General features: G+C 38.6%; 1 protein-coding gene across 8 annotated transcripts in view; it reads right to left on the bottom strand.

The window, feature by feature from the left end:
- The window catches only part of TENM3 (teneurin transmembrane protein 3), a 1,816,466-nt gene that overhangs the window by 1,564,946 nt on the left and 232,391 nt on the right, over nucleotides 1-19,129 (bottom strand). For all 8 annotated transcript variants that reach the window (XM_036894289.2, XM_057505071.1, XM_036894291.2 and 5 more), the window contains exon 2: nucleotides 4,668-4,722. The gene's annotated coding sequence lies outside the window, so the exon portion shown is untranslated. The remainder of the gene's footprint in view (nucleotides 1-4,667; nucleotides 4,723-19,129) is intronic.

The raw sequence follows: 19,129 nt of genomic DNA, 5'->3' as shown, positions 1-19,129 counted from the left end.
CAAATTCATTTCATGACAAGTATCTTCAAGCAAGCTAAGAACACGTGACAGATAGACTTGAGTAAGTCTGTATTCTTAATTTCATTTCATTTCAAGAGTGGTCACAAGGGAACATATAGATGTGTCAAATTAATAAACTCAGGTAAAGTGAGGGATACTGGGCAGAATTTAGACCTCTAGAGACTAAGGCTATCTACAAAAGGTGACCTGAAGGTTGAAGGGCTTTGGGATAGAGAAAAAAGAGAAGGTGGCGAGAAGGCAGTTGCAGGAGCCAATGCCCTTACCAAGTGGAGGGTGGGAACAGCCACAAAGTAGCTTCTATCTAGTCACTTCACTCAACTGCGGGGACTGGGTGTGAACTATCAGACTGGGACAGATTGGATGGGCTTTGAATGCCAGACTCATAACAGAAACTTTATTCTTCAGGTTCCATGTACCCCCTAAAGGACTGTGAGGAAAAAGAAAGCAATATGATTAAAACAATGTGCCTTTGATGAATTTGCATAAGGCAAGTGTGTAGTCAACTGACCATCCAGGAAACTCTTTTTGATGGGGGAGCAGGAAGGGGGGGGACTGAAATTCACGGTAAAATGTGAAAGGTGAATTAAGCAAAAACGCTGATAAATTTTCTTCCCTTCCCAGAGTGAAGTGAGACTTGTTTGTTGTAAAGGGTGACATGATACCTATCTATCAGTACATACACTAGTTTGTTACATTAGACAAATAACCAAATGCAAACACTTTATAGCCTATAAATGACATCATGGGAAAAGGTGCATGAAGCATAGGCCAGGGACAGAGTTATGCATTAACTCAGTCTTCATTCCTTCCCTTCCTACACTGTTTCCTATGGATTCCCTTCCCCCAATATCTCATCTGTAAAAAATGATAAAGGAAGATCAAATAATATGTTTATAATGAACATAACACCAGGTGCAAAACATCCTTTAACCTACAGAGCACATGAAACGAAGTCAGGTTGTAAGCAATTAGAATAGAGAGCAACTGTACTTTTTCCTGTATGATCAAACTTTATTTCCTTCAGAAATAAGATATTCCATCATTTGGCAGCACTGTTATTAAAGGCTGATATTTTAGATTTTTCTATCTCACACATTTTAAGGGGTCAGGGGTAGTGAACTATATTTTACATACTGAGCACTGGAAATTGCAGTGTAATAAGATTCTGTTACTCCACATGTTATTATCTCTTAGTGGGAACTGACATCAGTGAGTTTTGTTAATGTATTTAAAGATGGAAATGGAGATGCTGAAAAAGCATTAGGAAAATAATATATGTCGAGAAAATTATCTTGTTCTACAGTGACCCCTTTGATGTGTTACCTTGAGCATTTTGTCAGTTCTGTAACAGCCAGGGTGGAATTTAGTTATGACCCTCACTGATGGAAAAGCAAAATCCTTGAATTATCAACTTGAGGATTTAACACTTCCTGGTTCTACTAAAAGCTCGATGTTATACACCAGCCTGATTATGGAATGAGAATGTAATTAAGTCTCTCTACTTCTAAAAGTTCTAGGAAGGTATCAACATCAAAATACACTTAGTTAAGCATTTGCTTTTGTGATCCAGAATGCAATTTTTAATGGGTGCTTTGAAAATCTAGACCTGCAATGCCCAATATCACATTTGGCAATACACGGGCTGTCGCCCAGGGTAGCTGCCCACCACCTTTTGCCATTGAGTGCTTAAGATGTGATGAATGCAAACGGAGGAACTAAATATGTTATTCTCAATCATTTCATTTTTAGTAGTCTCATGAGGCTGGTGGCTACTGCACTGGACAGTGTATGGAAGATAGAACAAGTGGCGAGAGCCGTTACCGCCACAGTTGGTTCTGCCTGGGTCCGGAACGAGGCTCCGTGATCACTCCCGTCTCCTCTAAGGGGTAAGAGCCCAGCAACCTAAACTGAACTAAATCTCTCTGCTCTTCCTACTATTTTAAAACCCGTAACCCTTTCCTAGTGTCAAGAGCCTTCCAGTCCGTAATCATCCCACAGGCTCCCTTCCTCAAACAGAATGGGCACCCTGCAGGGAGTACCCTGGCTGGAGATGATCCAGGCTGTCTCTGCCTGCAGAGCCACTTCCTTTGGTTAAGTCTGTCATCACGTATTTCTTGGAACTACCAACGCAGTTTCCTAACTGGGTTTCCTATCTCCGTTTCGGCTGTGTCTTCTCCATCACCCCTAAGCCTTCTTCGAAGTTGCCACTCCAAGGGTCCTCACTGTTGCGAAAGGCACTAGGGATCCCTCTTGTTTTCTGGGGAAAAACGGAAATAACATGCCAGCCCCTCGGCGTGTAGCAGATGTGGTTTTATGCTCCAGGTCTCTGATTCCCGGCCACTCTGTGACCTTCATTTTCAGCTCCCTGAGCAGGTCAGGTTCCCCTGCAACCTTGATCTTGCTGCCTACTGCACAGATAGCCTTTCCTTCCCATCTAGCCTGGAATGGTTCCTACAGCCTCACTGCGAACACACACACACACACACACACACACACACACACACACACACACACATACACACACATGCCACCGCCACCACCACCACCACCAGTACGGTTACACACATACTGTGGTTCTAGAAGTATCTTCTCCAGACAACGTCGCCTTAGCCCTCACTGGACCACCTGGGCACTCACATCTCTCCTTCCCCATCATTACATCCTGATTCTTACCACAGCCCCTACCACAATGAATTGATACTGCTGTTAACATCTCTATTTTCTCAGGTACCCTTCTGGTGGGCAAGCAGAAGGCAGGAATATGATGTTTCTTTCCTATATTCCCAGGGTCTGGGACCTTCCACCTAGCAACCCAGGATTTGTTAAATATAGGGATCAGATGCAGAATGAGAAGATTAAGACTAAAAATTTAGAGGTGAAATAAAAATTAGAATAATTCAAAGATAAATAAACTCCTGTAAGTACAGTCAAAGCTTTCCATCCGGAGGCCTTAAGAAAATATGATTTTACTGATGTGGATGTGCACACATATTTATATAAATAAATAAATGTATATACATATATTTATACACATGCATATTCATATTTTATTGTTCCCAGAAATTATATAAACATAACTTGAAAATAAAAACATAGAAACTTCCAAGGAAAAGAGAGTTTAAATTAAGTGGGTTATACCCTTATTTATAAAATATTCAGTTCGGCTACTGACAATCTCTACTTGGTTATAAAGAAATGAATGTCCTCATACTTTTCATGTATGAAAGCATTTTCCTTTGTCCTTTCTCCTTCTTTTCCACAATAAGGCAGAAAATGGTTTGAGTTATCTCACCAACAATTTTATATCATGTTTAGGCTATCACAGAGCTAGTCCCAGTTCACACTTTCTAAAGATCAAAGTTTATGCACCAAAGGCTTTGTCCATAAACATATTAATGAAGAAGTGATGATAGAATCCCCACAATAGAAAACAGTTTCTTTTCTAATATAGCATATGCCTCAAAGAGCCTTGCAGGTATCGTGTAAGTACAGCCGTCATCTAGTTTAGAAAGTGGTGATATTTACCTTATCACACTGCAGGAAGACACTGGGTTGCCTAAGGAGTCCAGGGCAGATTGGAAATCACTAGACAGAAGCAGAACCACATAGGCCCACTGTTGCATTAGGAAGACACCCAGGAAATGGGATCAGTAAGGAACAGAGGCCAGGACACAGCCAGGGCTGCACAACACAACTCAGTTAGAAATCTATCTGAGTAGACAGGACACCGGGATCTGAACTACTTAGAAAATCAAGAATTTGGAGAGCATTTTTGTCTCTCTAGAGGTTTCAGTGAGACGGATACCTCTGGCAGTGAGTTACATCTTTTCCTTACAAATAGAGTTTCCTTTTAAAACCTCCTGTCTTAAATTACTTTAATTCCTGGATGAGCACAGAGCCTGCAGCATGCTGATATTTCCCTATTCAATTTGGAATAGAGGTAATTCCCAAGCAATTACATTAATATAAAGGAAGGTACAAGATAACCCAGGATGGCAGGTAAAACAAAAGTTACTTACATCCACATCTGAAATAAACATACAGACTTAACCCATAATGAAAATACACTACAGAAGAGCTGAAAAGTCATTACCCCATTTTACCATTTAACTCCAATTGGTAGAAAGATGCCCCTCTCTTACCTTTTGGGAGATTAATACAAGACTTAGTGATTCACATTTGCATGAAAATTATTTTAAAAAATGCAACATCACAAGAGATGAATTTGAGTTGCTCAAAAAACAGTTATTAATGCAAAATAAATATCCTGCAATCCAAAATTTGAAAACCAGTTGCAAAATTGAAAACAGAAAACAAACTCTGTTAACAACTAATCAAAGAAATGGCCAATGTCACAATTGCACAGGCAAAATTTATATAGCAAGGTGGACATAAGCACACTGAACAAAATGGAAAGATTTGGCATTGGGTCTATTCTTCTTGATTAATTAAAAGACCTGGCATTAATCTATTGAAATTATATGGAACTATCATCAGAGTGAATAAATTTCATCAACATTATAAAATGGTAGGCAAAATTTAAATAATCATTGTACCTTTTTCATGCATTTAAGTATAACTGAATTCCAAATATTAGGTGCTGTATGTGATTTTTCAAAAGTTATTGCATATACTTAAGTACTTACTATTATTTCCTTGCAGCAAAAATCTACATCCACCACGAGAGCTTGAAGTTATTGCCTGTTAAAAAGTCACAAAAACATGAGTATGTTAATTTAAAATACAATATAGCTTAAATTGTATTAGCCAGTAAGATTCTTTTATGTTCATAAATAAGAAATGTTATAACTATAATCTCCTGGTTTTCATGAATTAAAAACTACACTACACAAGGCAAGTGAGAACTATTTCTCCATGCACACTGTATGTTAAAAATACTACTGAAAAAATGAAAAGAAAATTTCAATTACATAAAAAACAAAAACATTATAGTTGGAGTAAAGAATATCTTCACGTCCCCACCTTACAATGTTTATAGGCAATCTGATCATTGGTTTAAATTGAGTGAATAAATAGTTTCAGTGATATGCCGATTAGAGACTTATGTTTTAATGTTATACAGAATTCTCTTTGAGCAAACAAATCTTTCTTAATCCTTCAAACAAATTTGAAAACAATAGGAAAAAGATCTAATCAAATTTGAGAGCCACCACTTTCTGAATAATTAGTGATTCTATGATGGCAACATGTGGATAGAGTGCACTATTTCACTCAATATTTGATCGATTCACTGAAGACACAAGTAAAACCAATCATTTATCATATGCTTGATATTGAGTAGTATCTGAATATTCAACATGGAATGGAGAACTTAAGTAATTATCTAAACCACTCAGGCCAAAAGACCAATTTACAAGAATTAACCAGCTCACTGGGGCAAATACTATTGGAGGAGTCTTTTCCTTAAATTATTTCTTAAATGTTAATTTTGCTTTTCATGGACGGATGTTACCAACCACAGAAAGAAACATAACATGGTTTGAATTAGACCTACATAATGACAAATAAAATAACCTGAAAGTACATTTGTAAAAAAGAATTATTTTTAATCCCGAAAAAGGAAACATTTGTATTTATCTGAAAATATTGAAAAGTATTCTCTAATGATGCTGAAACTTGACTTGGACTTAAGTACTATTTCATTGGAACTATGTACTTCCATTTCAGCTGTTCATCCATTTTGACTTATTTTCATTTTTCAGTCACTGTCAAGAGCACAAAGCAATTTTTAGGCTTTTTCTAGTAATATGCAAACTGTTAGTTTTGAAAGCTGTGCCTTTCCAAAATATTAACTGCTTTATATAGAAGAGGTAACATTTAGTAAAATTAGAAACATGTTTAATAAGCTTTTTAAATCCAGTAACCAAAATCTGCTGACATAATGTAACCTAAAATGTTTTTTTACATATTTCTTTACAAAGCTGTTTTTTAAAAAATATCATACTACTTGAATTTAGAAAGGATGGTGTTTTTTAAAAGAAGAAAATATTGTAATGTGTACAATAAACTTAAGAAATCGTCTTCCATTATATAGGGAACAAATATTTAAGTGTAATAAGACTTTTTTACTCAAGAAGATACTGAGATAAAAAATTTACTATCAAACCTCTTATTAAAAAAGCTATTTAGCAGCAGTTAATCTGAGGTTAAGCATGGAGTACATGAATAAAACAGTTAATAATCATGACTTTCTGCTCTTTAGTGATTTGCTAGGGAATGTTAGCATTCTGACATAATGCCCTATAAATCCCAAACCCCACTTTTATTGTTGTAGGACTAGTCTTTAAAATGGATTGGTATAAATTTGTTTTTAACTTCAAGAGTAATTTTACATCTTATAGGACACACACATAAAGTATAAATAAAGCTATACCCAGCAAAATATCTTTGATTATAAAATGACATTTCTTTCTATAAAATAATGTGCTAGCCATAGAAATTACTGAGATACTTCCTTCTCTGGCACAACAATAGGGACATCTGGGGTAGTTTTTGTTTTCCTTGCTTAACTATCCAGTTACATCTTTACCCTTTCATGGTCTTTTTTATTCTCCTCAATAGAAATAGCCTAGAGCCACTGTCATGCTTTGCTCCTGCTGAGGTGGCAGAAGGAAGGTATCAAGTGGTGCCAGTGGCATTCAGAGGGTGGAAGTTACTATGAAATGGGAGGAACTGTGTAATCCCTGGTTATTTAAAAAAATCAGATGTCACTTAAGGTGACTGAAGGAAGATTAGTCATGAGATAAAACACCCAGAGTGAATTTCTTCAACATCGCCACCCTTCTACTGTTCAGTAGGGCTGCTTTCCTTCTGTTCAGTCGCCCACCTGGATATGCTCTGCCTGACAGCACTGTGCACTCGAGCCCTGCTGAGATGTTTGTGTTGTGGAAATCTTTGTCTACCTGCAATATTATTTGGAAATAGCTGCCACGTTAGTTGGAATGGGGCCCCAGAACCCTTCCAATCCCCCTGTGCTCCTTCCCCATCTATAGCTCAGAAGCCCCCTAAGACCTCTAGGTTTTCAGAGAGAAAATCTGAAATCTACATCTCTAGGTCCATGTTCTTTCCTTTCACTTCACTTTCAACACACGCTAAGATACGATGTATAGTATGTGAGTAAGAATAAAGGAAATAGACATAAAGACAGGATGTGAGGTAAGATGCAACAAATGTGCCGAAGTTTTAGGAAACTGGTTGGGAAACACAGTCCTGAAACAAAGGTACTTAAAGGAAAATACTATAAATAAGTGAAACTTTGCAGGCAACTTGTGCATCTTCATTCTCCCAGATGCTTTACATACATCATTTAAATATCTTATTTTCTGATATTTCAAGTGATTTACAACACAAGCCATGCACAAGATTCAGTTTGAGAAAGACTGTAATGTGGTTATCTTCCAAAAGACAAAAATATAAAATACAGGCTCATTCCTGAGCCATCAAGGACATCTGGTCACTCTTACATTATGCCAATTGCCTTAGCATTCTGCTGCAACTTAAATGACAGAAGTTGATGTAGTATAGGAAGTGACTCATGAAGTAGAACTCTTGTTTCTTGAAATGTGACTTGGTCCCAGATACAGCCATTACCCTTTCGGTATGCTCTTTATTTGTCAAAACCAAGTAACATCTGATCACATTTGGAAGGACAAAGAGAGAAGAAACAAAAAAGAATAACCCTCCTGTTCAAATAGCTGCTCTAGGATTCGCACTCGAATCCTGGTGTGTGCACGAGGACGTGGCTTCCTCCAGCCTTAGTTCTCTCCTTTAGAATGCCTGGAAGCTCAGCACCAGCCCCTGGTCTCCAGCTTGCCAAGAGACATGCTGGCATCTTGGTATGATTTTCTAGCTCTTTCGCTATTAGTGCATGATTTGACAGTATGCTGCCACGGTAACAGAACTCATTAAGGCCTCTCAGTTTTGTTCTGCCAATGAGGATTTTTGGCTGCACGTAGGGTTGGCCTCTGAAGACTGATCCATAATATTTGTCTTACAAAGCCTTGTCATCTCCTAGCATGACTGATGCTACAAAACAATCCATAATGAGCCTGGTTCTCCCAGCAGGAGCTAATTCCCTGAGGGTACATTAGGCACCACTGGAAATCACATTAACTTCTCTATCATCAAATTTGGGTGCTAAAAATAGACTGCAAGACAGTGGGTGCATCTTACGCCGCTGGGGTTGGGGTGTGGATTAGGAATACGCAATCCTTACTGTTAATTCTCTACAAAATTTCACTATGGGGAGAAAAAGAAATCATATTCTGACAGTTTTCCTTGTATTGCCATTTTCAAAGGTGAGTTTGCTGGGAAGAACTATATGGTTGATATAATAAAGGGGAAAATGTCTTAAAGTTTTTAACCAATGTTTTTCCCTATGATTCCAATACAAAATAAACATATTTTCTATTATTTTCAGCTACATTTTTAATTCCACATATTGCTTCTTGACCACATGTTCTACTTTTAGCTGTTGGCTTATTTATTAATTTTCTTTTGTGGTGTGAAATAGTAATAGTTTTAAAATCCTATGAAATATTTTACGCTAGTAAGGTCAAAGTCATTGGGCCAATCCCTTTAGGGGTTGGTTGGTTCCAGAAGGAAGAACTACATACCCTTATATTTTTCCCTTATATTTGTGATAAGTCGTCCTAGTGAGGGACTGAGAATGAACCAGGGCACGCCCAGTAAGTGAAAAAAAGCAAATTAAAGTGTATTGTTAGATGAGAAGAGGAAATAAGCCCAATCTTCCTCTAGGGCACTGATTCGCAATCAGGAGCAATGTTGTTCCTCCAAAGATATCTGGCAAATGTCCAGTCACATTTTTAGTTCTCACAGGTGGGAAATGTCACTGCGCCCAGGTGGGTAAAAGTCAGAGGCTGCCAAGCATCCTACAACACACAGGGCAGCCCTTCCCTCCCCTATATAAAAACGCAGAAAGTTATGTGGTCCAAAATGTCAAGAGTGTTGTGGTTAAAATACTCTGGTTCAGGAGAAGTTGGAAAAGGAGGGGACAGTACATGTCATATTTGTCCACAGTTTGATCAATGTGGTTCACAGGGCAGAGATGGGAAAATAAATCTGCCAGAACTGGCCTTAGGCTGAGGAGGTCATGATCTCAGGATTCCAGGAGAGGAAAGCCTTTGCTTCCCTCCAGGAGATGCAAAAAGGGAGGCCAGCACCACCACCGTGCTTGCATAGGGGTGTCTGCGTGGTGTTCCGGAGAAGCACGCCACCCACAGGGCTCCACAGGCTACAGGCCAAGCTGGCAGCTGAGGGAGGGAGAGACTCCACGACTCCGGGCGCTTTCTGTCCAGAGTCACTTCTCAACATTTTTCCCCTTTAATTTTCTATTTTTTTTTTTGTAAATAACTGACAGCATTTTACACCGTCACTTACCACCTGCCCTAAAATTCTGATACACGACTCTGTTAGTGTGCCATTCCTTTCTGGGCTTCCTTGAATCCTCCCAAACCTTGCATACTAAAAGAAAACAAAAGGATCCAATTCTATAAGAGATGTTTTTTTTTTTTTCATTTAGTCAGTTCATTCTCCTAATCCAAGAGGGTGTAACGCTGGCCTTTGGGTGGCCTTTCCTTTGGCTCTATGGCATCACCTCTCTCTGATGAAGCCGAATCCCAGCTCCTCAGCTTGGATCTTGACCCTCTTTGCCAAGGAATTCGAATCTGACTCTCCACCACATCAGCCCTCAGGCCTCCATAGAAGGTGAGACACAGGGGACAGAGGAAACCATGGATATATTCAATTTCCCTCTGTCTAGTCTGGATCACCCTGAAATAATCCAAAATAAAGGGCTGTTGTTTTATAAACTCAGAGAAATACTACACAGATGCTCCAGTAATCTATACGGTGCTTTCAGTGATCAAGCCTACTCCTGTATCTTAATGTTTCATATTTCTTCCTTTAATTTAAACCCCTCCTGCTACCATGAAATCATCAGAGCTGAATAACCATGCTACCGTGTCCAAGACAATAATGTCTTCTATTAATTTAGGCAGGCAGCGAAGTATAGGAAACAACTTCAAGACCGTGAGAAGCACAGGATGCAGCCCAGGCCTGGCTACTTCACAAGCGCGAGGCGCTGCACAGGACCCTTAACCACACTGTCTCTCAGGCACCCCCAGTTGCAAAATGACGTTTTCTGCCTAACTCCCTGCTTTGTTGTGAGCATTAGAAATAAAATATGTAAGCAAGACCCCTGTTTCCCTGCCGACCCTTTAGAAGGTGCTTAGCAATTCATTCCCATTAGCAGTAGCTGTAGAAATTACAGTAATAACTTAGAAGGGTAGTAATTATTAGTAGTGGTAACTTTAATAATCCTTCAGGGGAAAAACAACCCCTGCAAACATCTGAGAAAGGGGAAAAGAGCAACAGCTCTGTACATGGGGTGTAGAAGTGCTAATGAAGAGACAAGGTGTGTTGCAAAGACTGTCACCGAGAGAGCTCATCTCATGTGTCAGCACGACTGGGCCACAGTGCTCAGATATACAGACAAATATTAGTCTAGATGTTCCTAAGTTCTTTTTTGAATGAGATTATCCTTTACATCAGTAGACTTAGATAAAGCAAATTAGTTTTAATAATATGGAGTGACCTCATTCAATCAGTTGAAGGCCTTAATAGACCAAAGACCGACTCCCCTGGCCAAGAAGGAAGTTGGCCAGCAGACAGCCTTTGGACTCACACAGCCACTCTCCCCGGGGCCAGCAGCCTGATGGCCGACCCTGCAGATTTTAGGTTTACAAAAGCTGCCACAACTGCATGAGCCAATTCCTCAGTCAGTCAATTACCCAACTTCTCTCTCTTACCCCATATATGGGGGTGGGTGTACATACATATATGTATGTATATCTTGTCCCATTTCTGTCTCTCTGGAGAGCCCTAATACAGTCACTAAAGCCTAGCAGAACACTTTAACCAAGAAGAGTAATAATCAGGATCTCCAATGTTGAAGCCCATGGAAGTCTTGGTAAATGTGAGATTGCAGCATTGCCTCTGATCTTCGGGTTTAAACACCAGTGGTATCATTCATCTGTCCTTCCAAGTCAGGTGAAAGATTATATAATACTCAAACATCTTGATCTTTAGTATTTTCCACTAACAAACAAGGAGGGAAATAAACTGTTGAACATAAATTCTCTAGAATGAGAAAAGATAAATCCTTCTTAATATGATTTGAATATTGTTTGAGTAGAGTTTGCAATCGAGAAATATATCTGAATAATTTGTCTCTTTTAAAGAATGCAAAAATCACATAGTGTATAGCCATTAGCATAAAAACGTGGAACTAAGTAGGAGATAAATGTTACAGTATATCTTCCATTTTATATTGTTCACAGAAAGACATGTTTTTAATTATAAGTAATTGTACAAAGTAAAGCAGTATTGCAAAAAATGCATTTTGTGGCCCTTCTCCATTTGGTTATTTTCATAAATTTCATTTATCAGTTATTTTTATATTAAAGACTTAGAAACAGCACACAGTGAAACAAAAATAAAAATAAGGAATAACTACAATTAATGCTTTCAAATTTATTCTGAGCTGTCTGATGTATCTAAGATCACATGATGAGGACAACTGAAATTTAGCCAGATTTTTAATTAAAACTTAATTTCCTACAAAAATCTAAATAAAGTCCATAAGGGGAGGAAGAAAATCAAGTGGTTGTAATGTTTGGAGAATAAAACGGAACCTCACAAGTCCATTCTATCTTAAACAAATAATGATCAAAATTATAATTGTGGATTGTACACATGTAAAATTGTGGACAGTACCTTTCTCAGAAATAATTACCCCCCCAAAATTAAAATTCTCCATTAAAATTGTGCATTTATAATATGGGAGTGCTTTATATATGTCATTGTGAAGTGTAATTTTTTTCTAATTTCAAAATACAGATATAACACCAAACAATTATCAAATCAAAGTCAAACTGATTCCAAAACCCAAGTCTTGTTCTCATTCTACTCCATGACCCTGCATTTCTTTCTTTGGGGAACACTTTGAGCCAGGTTTTTTGGCTAGGGGAAACAAAAATTATACATACACACACATATATATATATACACACACACATATATATACATATATATACACTACGTCGAAGATATATGTTTATGTATATGTGTATTTACTTTTTAACATTTTATTTTTTTAAGTAGAGATTTCAGGAATCAATGTGATATGCCTCATTAACAAAAGAAAAGGATAAAAACCATATGGATCATCTCAATAAATACAGAAAAAGCAAAATTCAATATCCTTTTATGATAAAAACTCTCAATAAAGTGGATATAAAGGGAACATACTACAACATAATAACGGTCATATATAACAAGCCACAGCTAATCTACTCAACAGTAAAAAAGTAAAAGCTTTTCCTCTAAATTCAGGGATAAGACAAGGGTGCCCACTCTTTCCATTTTTACTTAACATAGTATTGAGAGTCCTTAGCCAGAGCATTTAGACCAGAAAAAGAAAGGCATCCAAATCAGTTAGTAAAAAGTAAAAATATTACTATTTGCCAAGACAGGATTATATATAGAACCCTAAAGACTATGTCAATAACCTGTTAGAACTAATGAATATATTCAGTAAAGTTGCTGGATACAAAACAATATACAATAATTTGTTGTATTTCTATACGTTGACAATAAAGTGTCAGTAAGAGAAATAAACAATCTCAATTATAATTACATAAAAAAGAATAAAATAATTAAATAAAAAAGAAAAAATAAAATAGGTGAAAGACATGTACACTGAAATTTATGAGAAATTGAAGACAATACAAAAAATGGCAAGATATTTAGTACTCACAGATGAAAACAGTTTATATTATTAAACTATCCAAAATAATTTACAGTTTCAATGCAAACCCTATCAAAATTCCAATGCATTTTTTTCACAGAAATAGAACAAGTAATCCTAAAACTTGTATGGACCCACAAAATATTCCCAAAAGCTAAGGCAATTTTGAGATAAAACAAAACTGGAGGCACCATGCTCCTCAATTTCAAACTCTATTATAAAGCTAGAGTAATCAAAACAGTATGATATTGGCATAAAAACAGATACACACATCAATGGAAAAGGAGGACTCAGAAATAAACTCACAGCACACATGGCCAATTAATTTATGATAAAAGAGCAAAGCATATACTGTGGGGGACAGACAGTCTCTTCAACAAATGGTGCTAGGAAAGCTGAATAGCCACATGCAAAATAATGAAACTGGACCCCCATCTTACACCATACATAAAAAATAACTCAAAAGGGATTAAAAGAGATCTGGAGCCAAGATGGCAGCGTGAGTAGGACAGTGGGAATCTCCTCCCAAAAAGCATATATATTTTTGAAAATACAACAAATACAACTAATCCTAAAAGAGAGACCAGAGGACACAGGACAACATCCAGACCACATCCACACCTGCAAGAACCCAGCGCCTCGCGAAGGGGGTAAGATACAAGCCCCGGCCCCGCGGGAGCCGAGCGCCCCTCCCCCCAGCTCCCGGCGGGAGAAGAGCAGGCAGAGCGGGAGGGAGACGGAGCCCAGGACTGCCGAGCACCCAGCCCCCGCCATCCGGGCCAGAGCGCAGACACAGTGCATTCGTGGGGTGCTGGAAACTAGGGAAGCAGGACAGTAAGACCTTAGAGCAGGTCCCGAAGCCGGCACCCCTGGTACAAAGAAAAGCGAGTGCTTTTTGAAGGTCTTAAAGGGACAGGGACCCCACAGCTGGATGGAAGCATCCCAGGTCACAGTCCAGCAGCTGGAAATTCCAGGGAACTCTGGGTGCACAAACCCCCTGGGCAACAGCTCTGAGAGTCCTCACGGAGGTAAACAGCCAAACAGCGCCCCGTCCATTACCCCTCCAGGGCCCCGCCATAGCAGAGCAGCGGCCTGAGGCTGGCCACGCCCACAGCAAGGGAGCTTCCTCCATACCGGCCGGTCAAGACACAGAGACCCACTCTACACGCAATTACCCAACACAAGCCACTAGGGGTCACAGTTGTCCCAGTAAAGAAAGGCCAGGAACAAGTGGAAAGAGGCTTGACTCTCCCAGCTGACAGACAAGTCAATAGCTCACCATTGCACCTATCAACACGAAAAGGCAAAAAAATGTGGTCGAGACAAGACTAACCCAGACAGCTTCAGCATCTGCTACATCTTCCCCTGAGAAGGAACCTGGGGAGATAGATTTAACCAGTCTTCCTGAAAAAGAATTCAAAACAAAAGTCATAACCATGCGGATTGACTTGCAGAGAAATATGCAAGAACTAAGGAGGGAGAATACAGAAATAAAACAAGCTCTGGAAGGACTTCAAAACAGAATGGACGAGATGCAAGAGACCATTAATGGACTAGAAAACAGGGAACAGGAACGCAGAGAAGCTGATGCAGAGAGAGATAAAAGGATCTCCAGGAATGAAAGAATTTTAAGAGAACTCTGGGACCAATCGAAATGGAACAATATCCGCATTATAGGGGTACCAGAAGAAGAAGAGAGAGAAAAAGGGATAGAAAGTGTCTTTGAGAAATAATAGCTGAAAACTTCTCCAAACTAGGGGAGGAAATGGCCTCTCAGACCACAGAGGTACACAGAACTCCCATGACAAGGGATCCAAGGAGGGCAACACCAAGACACATAATAATAAAAATGGCAAAGATCAAAAACAAGGACAAAGTATTAAAGGCAGCCATAGAGAAAAAAAAGGTCACCTACAAAGGAAAACCCATCAGGCTATTATCAGACTTCTCAACAGAAACCCTACAGGCCAGAAGAGAATGGCATTATATACTTAATGCAATGAAACAGAAGGGCCTAGAACCAAGAATACTGTATCCAGCATGATTATCATTTAAATATGAAGGAGGGATTAAACAATTCCCAGACAAGCAAAAGTTGAGGGAATTTGCCTCCCACAAACCACCTCTACATGGCATCTTACAGGGACTGCTCTAGATGGGAGCACTCCTAAAAAGAGCACACAACAAAACACCCAACATATGAAGAAGGGAGGAGGAGGAATAAGAAGGGAGAGAAATAAAGAATCATCAGACCATGTTTATAATAGCTCAATCAGCGAGTTAAGTTAGACAGTAAGATAGTAAAGAAACTAACCTTGAACATTTGGGAACCACAAACTTAAAGCCTGCAATGGCAATAAGTACATACCTTTCAATAATCACCCTAAATGTAAATGGACTGAATGCACCAATCAAAAGACACAGAGTAATAGAATGGATAAAAAAATAAGACCTATCAATATGCTGCTTACAAGAGACTCACCTCAAACCCAAAGACATGCACAGACTTAAAGTCAAGGGATGGAAAAAGATATTTCATGCAAACAACAGAGAGAAAAAAGCAGGTGTTGCAATACTAGTATCAGACAAAATAGACTTCAAAATAAAGAAGGTAACAGAAGATAAAGAAGGACATTACATAATGATAAAGGGCTCAGTCCAACAAGAGAATATAACCATTATAAATATATATGCACCCAATACAGAAGCACCAACATACGTGAAACAAATAGTAACAGAATTAAAGGAGGAAACAGAATGCAATGCATTCATTTTGGGAGACTTCAACACACCACTCACTCCAAAGGACAGATCCACCAGACAGAAAATAAGTAAGGACACAGAGTCACTGAACAACACACTAGAACAGATGGACCTAATAGACATCTACAGAACTCTACATCCAAAAGCAACAGGATACACATTCTTCTCACGTGCACATGGAACATTCTCCAGAATAGACCACATTCTAGGCCACAAAAAGAGCCTCAGTAAATTCCAAAAGACTGAAATCCTACCAACCAACTTTTCAGACCACAAAGGCATAAAACTAGAAATAAACTGTACAAAGAAAGCAAAAAGGCTCACAAACACATGGAGGCTTAACCACACACTCCTAAATAATCAATGGATCAATGACCAAATCAAAATGGAGACCCAGCAATATATGGAAACAAATGACAACAAAACAAAGCCCCAACTACTGTGGGACACAGCAAAAGCAGTCTTAAGAGGAAAGTATGTAGCAATCCAGGCATATTTAAAGAAGGAAGAACAATCCCAAATGAATGGTCTAATGTCACAATTATCGAAATTGTTAAAAGAAGAACAAATGAAGCCTAAGGTCAGCAGAAGGAGGGACATAATAAAGATCAGAGAAGAAATAAATAAAATTGAGAGGAATGAAACAATAGCAAAAATCAATGAAACCAAGAGCTGGTTCTTCGAGAAAATAAACAAAATAGATAAGCCTCTAGCCAGACTTATTAAGAGGAAAAGAGAAGCAACACACATCAACAGAATCAGAAATAAGAAAGGAAAAATCATGATGGACCCCACAGAAATACAAAGAATTATTAGAGAATACTATGAAAACCTATATGCTAACAAGCTGGGAAACCTAGGAGAAATGGACAACTTCCTAGAAAAATACAACCTTCCAAGACTGACCCAGAAAGGAACAGAAAATCTAAACAGACCAATTACCAGCAACGAAATTGAAGTGGTAATCAAAGAACTACCCAAGAACAAAACCCCCGGGCCAGATGGATTTACCTCGGAATTTTATCAGACACACAGAGAAGACATAATACACATTCTCCTTAAAGTTTTCCAAAAAGTAGAAGAGGAGGGAATACTCCCAAACTCATTCTATGAAGCCAACATCACCCTAATACCAAAACCAGGCAAAGACCCCACCAAAAAAGAAAACTACAGACCAATATCCCTGATGAATGTAGATGCAAAAATACTCAACAAAATATTAGCAAACCAAATTCAAAAATACATCAAAAGGGTCATACACCATGACCAAGTGGGATTCATCCCAGAGATGCAAGGATGGTACAACATTCGAAAATCCATCAACATCATCCACGACATCAACAAAAAGAAAGACAAAAACCACATGATCATCTCCATAGATGCTGAAAAAGCATTTGACAAAATTCAACATCGATTCATGATAAAAACTCTCAACAAAATGGGTATAGAGGGCAAGTACCTCAACATAATAAAGGCCATATATGATAAACCCACAGCCAACATCATACTGAACAGCAAGAAGCTGAAAGCTTTTCCTCTGTGATTGGGAACAAGACAGGGATGCCCATTCTCCCCACTGTTATTCAACATGGTACTGGAGGTCCTAGCCATGGCAATTAGACAAAACAAAGAAATACAAGGAATCCAGATTGGTAAAGAAGAAGTTAAACTGTCACTATTTGCAGATGACATGATATTGTACATAAAAAACCCTAAAGACTCCACTGCAAAACTACTAGAGCTAATATCGGAATTCAGTAAAGTTGCAGGATACAAAATTAACACAGAAATCTGTGGCTTTCCTATACACTAACAATAAACTAATAGAAAGAGAAATCAGGAAGACAATTCCATTCACAATAGCATCAAAAGAATAAAATACCTAGGAATAAACCTAACCAAGGAAGTGAAAGACCTATACCCTGAAAACTATAAGACACTCTTAAGAGAAATTAAGAGGTCACTAACAAATGGAAACTCATCCCATGCTCCTGGCTAGGAAGAATTAATATCGTCAAAATGGCCATCCTGCCCAAAGCAATATGCAGATTCGATGCAATCCCTATCAAACTACCAACAGCATTCTTCAATGAACTGGAACAAATAGTTCAAAAATTCATATGGAAACACCAAAGACCCTGAATAGCTAAAGCAATCCTGAGAAGGAAGAATAAAGTGGGGGGGATCTCACTCCCCAACTTCAAGCTCTACTACAAAGCCACAGTAATCAAGACAGTTTGGTACTGGCACAAGAACAGAGCCACAGACCAATGGAACAGACTAGAGAATCCAGACATTAACCCAGACATATATGGTCAACTAATATTCGACAAAGCGGCCATGGACATACAATGGGGAAATGACAGTCTCTTCAACAGATGGTGCTGGCAAAACTGGACAGCTACATGTAAGAGAATGAAACTGGATCACTGTCTAACCCCATACACAAAAGTAAATTCGAAATGGATCAAACACTTGAATGTAAGTCATGAAACCATAAAACTCTTAGAAAAAAACATAGGCAAAAATCTCTTAGACATAAACATGAGTGACCTCTTCTTGAACATATCTCCCCAGGCAAGGGAAACAAAAGCAAAAATGAACAAATGGGACTATATTAAGCTGAAAAGCTTCTGTACAGCAAAGGACACCATGAATAGAACAAAAAGTTATCCTACAGTATGTGAGAATATATTCGTAGATGACAGATCCAATAAAGGACTGACATCCAAAATATATAAAGAGCTCACACACCTCAACAAACAAAAAGCAAATAATCCAATTAAAAAAAGGGCAGAGGAGCTGAATAGACAGTTCTCTGAAGAAGAAATTTAGATGGCCAACAGACACATGAAAAGATGCTCCACATTGCTTGTCATCAGAGAAATTGAAATTAAAACCACAATGAGATATTATCTCACACCAGTAAGGATGGTTACCATCCAAAAGACAAACAACAACAAATGTTGGCGAGGTTGTGGAGAAAGGGGAACCCTCCTACACTGCTGGTGGGAATGTAAATTAGTTCAACCATTGTGGAAAGCAATATGGAGGTTCCTCAAAATGCTCAAAATAGAGATACCATTTGACCCAGGAATTCCACTTCTAGGAATTTACCCTAAGGATGCAGCACTCCAGTTTGAAAAAGACAGATGCACCCCTATGTTTATCGCAGCACTATTTACAATAGCCAAGAAATGGAAGCAACCTAAGTGTCCATCAGTAGATGAATGGATAAAGAAGATGTGGTACATATACTCAGCCATAAGAAAAAACAAATCCTACCATTCGCCACAACATGGATGGAGCTAGAGAGTATTATGCTCAGTGAAATAAGCCAGGCAGAGAAAGACAAGTACCAAATGATTTCACTCATATGTGGAGTATAAGAACAAAAGAAAACTGAAGGAACAAAACAGCAGCAGAATCACAGAACCCAGGAATGGACTAACAGTTACCAAAGGGAAAGGGACTGGGAAGGATGGGTGGGAAGGG

Source organism: Manis pentadactyla, chromosome 7 (assembly GCF_030020395.1).
Source record: "Manis pentadactyla isolate mManPen7 chromosome 7, mManPen7.hap1, whole genome shotgun sequence".
In the NCBI taxonomy this organism is placed as follows: Eukaryota; Metazoa; Chordata; class Mammalia; order Pholidota; family Manidae; genus Manis; species Manis pentadactyla.
This window is presented reverse-complemented; position numbering and strand designations above follow the sequence as displayed.